General features: G+C 45.8%; 3 pseudogenes; 1 reads left to right on the top strand and 2 right to left on the bottom strand.

Annotated features, from left to right (window-relative positions):
• LOC118021408 lies at positions 1-1,732 on the top strand (annotated as a pseudogene).
• A 5,216-nt stretch (positions 1,733-6,948) lies between these two features.
• On the bottom strand, positions 6,949-7,934 carry LOC118020589 (annotated as a pseudogene).
• Positions 7,935-9,166: 1,232 nt separating this feature from the next.
• On the bottom strand, positions 9,167-9,891 carry LOC118020588 (annotated as a pseudogene).
• Positions 9,892-9,893: the final 2 nt, after the last annotated feature.

The following is a 9,893-nucleotide window of genomic DNA, read 5'->3' as shown; positions in this document are numbered from 1 at the left end:
ATGTCTCAGAATTCTCTAGTTTTGCTGTTGTCCTGACGAGGATCACACGGCTGGAGACACGGACTCTCCGAGTACTCGTGGGCGAGAGCGGAGATGTTTACCAAACCAGTTTCCTCTTATTCCCGGGGACGTAGAGACCATAACTCCCAGACTGCCTTGCGTTTCGTGCGAAGATACGAACGTGGGAACCCAAGGCAGAAGGGAAGTTGGATAAAATTAAATGTCCTTAGAATGGGCCGCCCCTTGACACATACTTGAGGCCGGCAGATTACGACACTCCTCCGGGATCCCGAGTCTTCTTCGACGTATGAAAGTCCTTTTGGAAATTCCCTTATCTTTGCTTCTCCCAACCCCAACGTATATAACCAATCAGTTGCTCCCCACAATCCCGGGGCAGCAGGCGGCGGGGGCGGCCCTTTCTGCCCACAGGTCCGGCCCCCGCGCTTGAATACAGCCACCCTTTTGCACCAAAGGCGTCTCAAGAATTCCTTCCCGGCCACTGACTCTGGACTTCACCGAACACACCAACATTCCAAAACCACATCCTATGTGACCAAGTTGTAAGCAACGGGATGGGAGCAAACGTGCCCAGTCCGCTTTTGGGTCAGGCTCCACGGGAGCCGCCATGCTTTTTCGCCTTCCAAAGCCCAGGCCAAGCTTGGGAGCCACAGGGAAAGGAGTAAGACTTGCTTCTACAAGGCGCAAGGGCCTGGGTCGCCTTTTTCTTTTTTAAAAATGGCAACACTGCTCGTGCGACCCGGAGCAAGCGCTGGGGAGAGACAAGGGCCACCGACAGGACCAGGCCTGGGGCTGCAGGTCGCCTCGCCCCAGCCCGGCCGCTCCCACCGCGCCGGCTCCCACAGGGCCTCACACACGCAGGCAGCCTCGGCGGCCCCCTCGGTCCGCGGCCTCGCGGCAAGGACCCCCAGCGGGGCTGCCCGGCCGAACGCCCGAAGGACCCCGCTGGGACCGCGCAGGGTAGCCATCGCGGTGCCTGGTGGCCGGGCTCCGCGGCGGAGGACCGGGTGAATGCAGACCTGAGCTCCGGCTGGGCTGGGGCCTGAACAGCCCTGAATCTGGGGTGCGCTTAGGTCCTGGTATGAGGGCCAGGAGTCGCGCGGCTGCAGGCCCGGAGAAGTGAGGGGCAGCGAGGAGAGGGCAGTGAGAGGACCTCGGCCTTGCGGAGCCCTCAGGCTCTCCAGCCTCCTCTGGCCCTGATCGAGCCTGACGCTGTTGCTCACCCCCTGATTCTGGAGCCCGTTCATCAGCAGATTCTGAGCAACAGGTTCCCTACTGTACGAATGAGAGAACTGCTGTGGAGAAAAGAAGAATGCCGGAAGCTTTACCAAGAGCATGAAGGGCCTGTTTGCCATCAGCTGTCAGCGGCTGGTGGAGTTCGTGGCCAGAGGGCCAATCCGAGCCTACGTCCTCGCCCGCAAGGATGCCGTCCCGCTCTGGAGGCCACTGATGGGACCCACCAGAGTTTCGAGCACGTCACGTGGCCCCAGATCCAATTCGTGGAAGTGTCGGCCTCACTGACACCCGCAACACAACCCATGGCTCTGACTCTGTGGTTTCAGCCGGTAGAGAGACTGCAGCCTTCTTCCCTGACTTCAGTGAACAGCGCTGGTATGAGGAAGAGGAGCCCCAGTGGCGCTGTGGCCCCGTGCGCTACAGTCCAGAGGGAGGCATCCACTGTGCAGCCGGACCAGGAGCCCCAGAACCAGCCTGATGCAAGCCCGTTGGTCTGTGAAGGCTGGTGGCATTGCCCAGCCTTTTCTCGCAGACCTCCTGGGACCAGGGAGGCCTGGGGATCGTGGCGCCATCTCTGCTGGGCACCACACCCACCTGAGGATCTGGCTCCTCACTGCCACCTGCTCTAGAATCTAGTTCTGTGTCTCCCTCTTTTCCAAAATGTTCATGGGTGATTCAGAGGAATGATGGCTCCTCTTTTCTCTGAGAACTATTCATCTTTTTCAAGGAACTTGCCTAATTGACCTGCCTGAAAAATGCAGTGACTCTCTATAAGCACCATTTGGCCTATCTTCCCCAACAAAAGTCAGTGTTCTACTAAATCCTCAAGGCTAGGAGCACTACTCTAGGTGCTTTCTCTCTCTCCTTAAGTGAAGTAATTAGGTGCCTGGGTGGCTCAGTCGGTTAAGCATCCAACTCTTGATTTCGGCTCAGGTCATGATTAGGTCTTGGGATCGAGCCCCACGTTGAGCTCCATGCTCAGTGCAGAGTCTGCTTGAGATTCTCTCTCTCTTTCTCACTTTGCCCCTCCCCCTGCTCTCTCTCTCTTTCTCTAAAATAAATTTAAAAAAAAATTGCAACACTAACATTTTCTAATAAAATTTTCTAATAATGTAGTATTATTTTCCATAGTACACTTTCCCTTTTGAGAGTCATCTTCTTTAACCTTTCAATGTGTATCATTTTGAACATTTTCCTGTGCCTTAATATGCCTGTACACACACACATACCCACACAAATAACTTTTTCCCTACATGAATGAGAAAGTACTACATCAATATGACTTCCTTCACTCACTTATTTTAGGAGAATCTTCCCTGGACATTAGAGAGAGAAAATTTATTTTAATAGTTGCATAATACTTCATGGTATAGATTTATCATGTTTTATTTAACAGACTCACCATTGAAGAATATTAGCTTATTTGCAACATTTTGCATTGTAAATAATGCTTCAATTTAAAATAAATATACATGTATATATTTTGCACATATATGTGAATATTTCTGCAGGATATGTTCCTAGAATGGAGTTGTTGCATTAAAAAGATTACAAACTTCAATTTTTGAAGCTATATTCCCACATTAGCACCAAATCAATTTATATTGCCACCCAAACTATTGCTCACATACTCAGCAGCACTAGAAAATATCAATCTTTTTATTTTTGTCCCATTTGATGGGCAGAAAATGGTATCTCGTGCTTTAAAATCTGTTTCTCTAATTGCTAGAGAGCCTAGACATCTCTCACCGTATTCATGAGTGATTCATTTCCACTGTGCATGGCTCATTTGTCTCTGCTTATATCTATATAATTCTTGCCCAATTAAAAAATTGATGTGTATATTACTATTTTGCTCATTAAATATGTATTGAAAACTCCATTAGCTCTATTTTTATCTTTTTTAAAAAATGTGTTTTCAGAACATTCACGCTGATTTTCTTGAATGTTACTTAATTATAGACAGCAAAAGATTCTATGAGTCTAGGCTATAGAGAGGCAGTGTGCTTACTGGTTATGGGTGTGGTCTTTGGAGTCAGGCTGACCTGGATTAGAGCCCAGGCTGTCACCCACTTGTAATCACAGCAAAGTTGTTACTGTCTCTTTGCCTTTTTTTTTTCTTTCTTTTTTTTCCTTCCTTCCTTCTTTCTTTTCTTCCTTCCTTCCTTCCTTCCTTCCTTCCTTCCTTCCTTCCTTCCTTTCTCTTTCCTCCCTTCCCTTCCCCTCCCTCCCATCCCCTCCCCTTCACTCCCCCTCCCTCCCCTTCCCTCCCCTCCCCTTCCCTTCCTTCCCTTTTCATGAGTGCAATAAAAGTATTAAACTCATTAAACTCATGGAATTGTCATGGAATTTAGACAAGATAATAATGCATATATCTCAGCACAATGCTTGACACTTGGTAAGTGCTCATTAAGTACTGCATATGAAAATTATTATTTACAATGTGAGCAACAGAGATACCAAATTCGATATAAACTTTGATTTCTGGTCCCAGAACCTTTCCCAATGAAAGTTATATTTAATAAGATCCTAGGAGGCTAATAAAACTGACTTTTCTAAGAGTAGGCATTTCACTTCCTATTTCAGCCAGCCTTATGCAATTTCAATAAATAAATATTCAATAAATATTCAACTCACTCATTGACTCAGCAGTTACTCTTCAGTTCCTACTATGTTTAAGGTCCAGGATATTCAATTATCTTTGAGTCCACTTCATTTTCTCTTCATGGAACTTAATCTACATTCCTTGGAAAAAGTGAAGATCCAAATTTCATTGAAATGTGAGGAAATCAACAGAGAGACAGAGAACAAGAAAATAAGAAGACTCTTAAAAAGTGCCTAGTTCAAATTTCATTTTATCGGTAAAGAACCTGAAGGCCAGCAGAGTAAGCAACTTTTCTAAGGTCACACAGTGAGTTAGTGGGGAAACCGAGCTGGGAACCCAGATATCCCAACTCCGAACCAGCACTCTGTTGTGTAAATCCAAGTGTGTTCAAGGACCAAATGTGATTTCAAAAATTAAAATAGAAAAAAACAGAAACACAGGTTAAAAAAAAAGACATCAAAATGAGCCAACAGAGTTTGTCAAGAAAGCAAGGAGAGAAAGACACTTCCTTGCTAGTTGGAGAAACACAGTCATGCTTTCATCCAGTTACATTGCAACCCTCCTTTCATTTTTGTCTACCCTCAACAACCCATATTTAACGATGATACTTTACATTCACAGCAAACAGTAAACAACAATCCTGACACATGTCAGTACACATGTCAAAGATGCCACAGGTGCTAATTTCAGGCGGCAAGTGAACCAGCGACCACAAACAGATTCCCCATCCCTATCATTTCCAGTAGTTACGGCCCACAACTGACTCCACCCTCTTGCCAGTTTTCAAGGGCAACACCCTAACATGGCTTCCCGTCTTGCACCGGCAACATCCTAGCCTTCCAGGATCACAGGCTCAGCAATTTGGCACAGTCCAGGAGAAGCCAGTGACCACTGCTTCTTATGATAGAAATGAATAAACATCCCCAGGATTTTTTATATTTAGTGCTAAATTTCTACCCTAGTTTTTTTCCTTTCTTCTCTGTGATTTTAGAGCAATAACATATTCTTTTTTTTTCTTTTTTTTTTTTTAAAGATTTTATTTATTTATTTGACAGAGAGAGACACAGTGAGAGAGGGAACATAAGCAGGGGGAGTAGGAGAGGGAGAAGCAGGCTTCCCCGCGGAGCAGGGAGCCCAACGCGGGGCTCGATCCCAGCACCCTGGGATCAGGACCTGAGCCAAAGGCAGACGCTTAATGATTGAGCCACCCAGGCGCCCAGCAATAACATATTCTTAATTATTACTATCCATCACATAAGAATATATTAAAAGGCAAGAATTGGATAAATCTAATGGACAATAAGACACCCTAACTTAAAGAAATGAAGGGTAACACATCCCCAGGCGCATAAATTCTTGGTGGAAATTTAAATATAATGAATATTTATTTGTTCATTCAGTTGAAGTTTACTAAGTACATATTGTGAACAGTCCTTATGCCAGCCATGCAGGTTATGAATAGCAGTAGATTCTCTGCAAAAGAAAAACTCAGAGTGAATTTAAAGCCAGACTGCCTAGTCTTGAATTGTTTCCATCAGTGAATAATTCTGTGACCTTGGGTAAATTAATTAATTTCTCTAAACTTTATTTCCTCATCATTGTATAATGATAGTAACAGTGTCCACTCCACAGATGTAATGTGAAGATGTTATTACAGCATTTTATGTAGTGTCTACCACATAGTAAGTGCTCAATAATTATCAGCTATAATTGCGTTTCTACTATACTCTAATCTGCCACTTGAGGGACGTAAACAAGGTTAGAAATCAGAAGAAAGTTCAACACTGAAAATCTGGAAATGAGGCTAATGGATAAAGGGTCCTTTACTTGCCAAATGTTTAGTGAGTATGCTAAGATATTGGGGATGAAAAGATGAACAGATTCTTGTCCTTCTCCTTGTAGAGAGGTGATACATAATGGTACATGTTGGAAATAAAAAACAAAATATGAAAAAAAAACCCTGAAATCTGAATTCCTTTGGTTTAGGAAAGGGGTCCCCCATGCTTTCTTAGTGGATAGGCTATGAACAGGTTCAAAGAGAGAGAGGTTCCCCTGGGGCCTTTGCCAACTGACTCACAAAAAGGTCATTGAGTCTGGTCTGCAGGCTGGATTCTGGGGAAAGCTATTCCCTTCGAGCTGAAGGGGGGGATGCAGAAGCCATGTGGGCAAAGGTTTGGGTGACTTATCAACCCCAATGCTCCCGCTGACTAAGGAATAGCTTTGATACCAGACTCAAAGTTTAGCAAGCCTGACAATATTAGAATAACTTCTGACCTAATGTTAACTATAATGATAGCAATATCTTATGTTTGCATAGCACTTTAAGTCTTCCAAATGTGTCCATTTGCACCCCTCTTGTTTGAGGCCTTCAGCAGTCCTATGAGGCCACCTAGGCAGCTCTCATTCTGCATACCTGATGGATGGGGGACAGAAACTCAGGCAATCTTAGAGGATATTCCTGGAAAGAGCACGGCTATCAAACAGTAGAGTTGGGCCTAGAACCCCGGTCCCTAGCCGCAGATCTTGCATGTTTAAGGGTCCAGATGCTTAGGCCAACCTTAGGAGAGCACTGCACAGAGTTAGGAGGCCACACAGGTGGCTTCCGGGGCATGCTTTCTGGGCCCCACTCTTTTCTGATGCTCCACTTTGTACCAGGAGAGCTTTTTACCTTTGAGACCTGTCCCTGGCATTACAGGTCTTCACCATTTGTCCTTCTGTTGCCCTGCATCCCACCAAAGATTGCCATGCAGCACCCGACACCTGTCATGAAACAGCAGATTAAAGACTGTGTTAGGCAATATGCAAATTACAAAGTATATCCAGTTTAGGTAAATTACAAGATCACTTTCTAAGGTTCTTCTGTTTGGTGACCCATCAATTTAAAACTGCGTTGTTAACCTCCTTCTTCCATTGTTTTGTTTTATGGTTCAGACTGTCAAGGGGCCCCTTTTCCATCCCTGGACCCTTTTACTATCTCACCCTTATTTTCACTCCACTAGAAAGTCAAGTTGTGTGTGTGTGTGTGTTTTAACCTTAAGTCCGGTGACACTTGTTTATTATAAAGGTGAACCCTGATCCTCATGCTGGGTTTATTGGCAGGATTTCTGGTCTCGAGCACGGGCACCAGGGCCGTCAAACTTTTTGCATTCAGTGCTGGGAATCCACTTCCAGCAGAGTCGGGTCATACTGGATGAGGATGTCTTGGATGGCCTTCTTGGAAGCCTCATCCCGGTATATCTGACAATAGGCTACCAGGGCTTTGGTGACTGACCTGCAGATTGCGCCAATCTGGGCCACGTGACCACCCCCCTTCGGACTCGGCTGTCCAGCCCGGCAAATCACTCCTTTCGCAGAACAGGTTCCCGCAGCTTGTCCTGCAGCGGGCGCGGCTCAATCCGTTCCAGGCGCAGCCCACTCGCCTGGATGAGGCCGCTGCGGCGTTTGCAGTGCTCCCAGCTGCAGCCGCCTATTGCCTCCGAAGACCTGCAGGGACTGCAGGGACCCTCGGACCGCAGACAAGAGCTGCGCCCCCGCCCCGCCAAAGCACTGCCCCGGGAAGAGGGCTCTAGCTGCGTTCTTTTGCAAACATAAGTACCTTTTCTATCCGGAGCCCAATGCCTCTCTCTGGTTGGAGGTTGAAAGTTTCTTACTCTCTTCCTCCATTTCCATTTCCTGCTTCTGAAATTTCACAATCTCTTTGACTTTAATTTAGTGGTTATGCCTATGGGTTTGGCAGATCACCTAAGTTTGATCCTGGACTAGATACTTATCAGTTGCAAGGCTTTGGTTAAGTTACTTAATCTCCTTGTGTCTCTGTTTTCTCCCCACAAAGAGTGGATAATAGTCCCTATCTCATAGGGTAGTTATGAGGATGAAAAAAGATAATACTTATAAGGTACTTAGAACAGCGTGCTTCACCATAGTAAGGAGTCCATAAGTGTGTGTGCACATTTGCACACGAATGTGCGTGAACTTGTGAGAGGTTGTGTGTAAAACTAGAGATGCTTTGGTTCTGCGTCTTGCTACCGGCTGAGCTCTAAACCAAACCTCTCACCTCACTGAGAGCAGCCTCCATTCCTACCCTCTCTGTGCTCAGAAGCTCCTAATGTTCTTTGTGACCATGACCATAGGAGTCACCAACCGGGACAAGAGACCTTCTATAATCTCTGGCTCTCCCAGCCTCATTGCAGCACCTATTAGACTGAGAAGAAACCCATATACACTTAGAATATACTAGGTTGGGATAGGTTAGCCTTATTCTTAATTTGATCATATTGATAATGGTGTACTACATTGTATAAAGAAGGCTTGGGAGTCAGATCATTGGGGCATGGGTCTAGCATTTGCCATTTGCTTAATGTTTACATCTGTAAAATGGGATGGTAATGAGAAATGGGTTTTTATGATAAAATGAGGTGATCTCTGTAAATTAGCTATCTATGTGCAGTGGATGGCATGGAGTAAGTACATAGTAATAATGTTGACTACTGTTATTATTGTTAAAACCTTTTCTCCCCATTCAGTTGCCTCTACTTGGGGCTTTCCATCACTACTTGATCATTGAGAGCTGGGTTGTAGCACTTGCTAACTCCTCCTAGTGAAGAGTATGTGTTTGTCCAAAGAGAATCACAGATACTCTTCTTAAGCAGGTGAGAAGAGTTTATAAACAAGTGGTCATCAAAAGCCCAGGGCAGGCTGGAAAGTGGATTTCATTGGGTAATTCCCTGGGATGCCAGCTGAATGTGTGCAGACTTACTTTCTGACCACAGAAAGTTATAAGACAGATTATAAGGTTTAGTCAACAAAGTCAGTGTTCCCCTAAGTCTAAGTAGGCATTTAGGTACATTTACTATTTATAAGAAGAAGTACAACTAAGGGGAAACGTCCTAATATGGAGTAAAAAAGGAAAAAGCTATCAACAGGTCCTAAATCTCTGTGGCTACAATATTTTAAAAAATGGTAACTGATGTGGCTATATCCGGTAAAGCCTGCATTCTGCTATTATTGAGCACACCTGATGAAGTCACAGGTAGAGTGTCTATTTTAACCTTTTGGGATCCACAGCAGTGGATTAAATCAACTTATTCCTCTAGGTGCTCTCAACTGACTGTGCAGTTAGATGAAAGAATATATTTGATAGAATTACATATAATGAATGCAAAAAAACCCAAGTACTTCCTGGACAGAAAAAGGGAGTGCTTTACAGAATCTCTTGGATTATTCAGTCTCAGATATAAAGAGTGAGAAGCTTAGGTGGTACACAGTACCCAAAGCTCCAGGGAACTACTGAGCCTAGGGATTCCAATGTCACTCCAGCTGGGAATGACCTTCCTTGTACAGCGCTCTCCTCAGGGCACTCTTGACCTCCGCGTTCCTCAGGCTGTAGATCAGTGGGTTCAGCATAGGGTTGAAAAAGCTGTAAAGCAAGAAAGGGATCTTCTGCTGTTCCTCAGGGTGGTGGGATTTGGGGGCCATGCACATGACAATGGCTATGCCAAAGAAGAGCCCCACCACACAGAGGTGGGAGGAACAGGGGGAGAAGGCCTTTCTGCGGCCCTCCCCAGACTGGATATTCAGGATGGCAAATAGCACCAAGCAGAGGGGCCCGACTAAAACAAACACAGAAGCCACAAAAATTACCACTTGGTTGAGCCTCGTGTCAGCACAGGCAGCTTGAGGACAGACAGGATTTCACAGAAGAAGTAGTTGATTTCACGAGGCCCACAGAAGGGCAGCCTCAGGATGAGGCTCACATGGACCAGGGCCAGCAGGGAGCCACATGCCCAGGAAGTCTCCACCAGGGTGATGCAGACCCTCCAGCTCATGATGGCAGAATATTGGAGGGGGTGGCAGATGGCCACATACTGATCATAGGACATCACCACTAGGAGAAGACATTCTGTCAGAGCAAAAGTCAAAAAGAGAAAGGTCCGTGTCAAGCAGCCAGCAAAGGAGATGGGCTTGTCTGGCTTCGGGAGGTTCACCAGCATCTGGGGCACGGTGTTGCAGGCATAGGCTATGTCGACGATGGCCA

This window comes from Mirounga leonina, unplaced genomic scaffold (genome assembly GCF_011800145.1).
Source record: "Mirounga leonina isolate KUSES-001 unplaced genomic scaffold, KU_Mleo_1.0 Mir_174, whole genome shotgun sequence".
Lineage (NCBI taxonomy): Eukaryota > Metazoa > Chordata > Mammalia > Carnivora > Phocidae > Mirounga > Mirounga leonina.
This window is presented reverse-complemented; position numbering and strand designations above follow the sequence as displayed.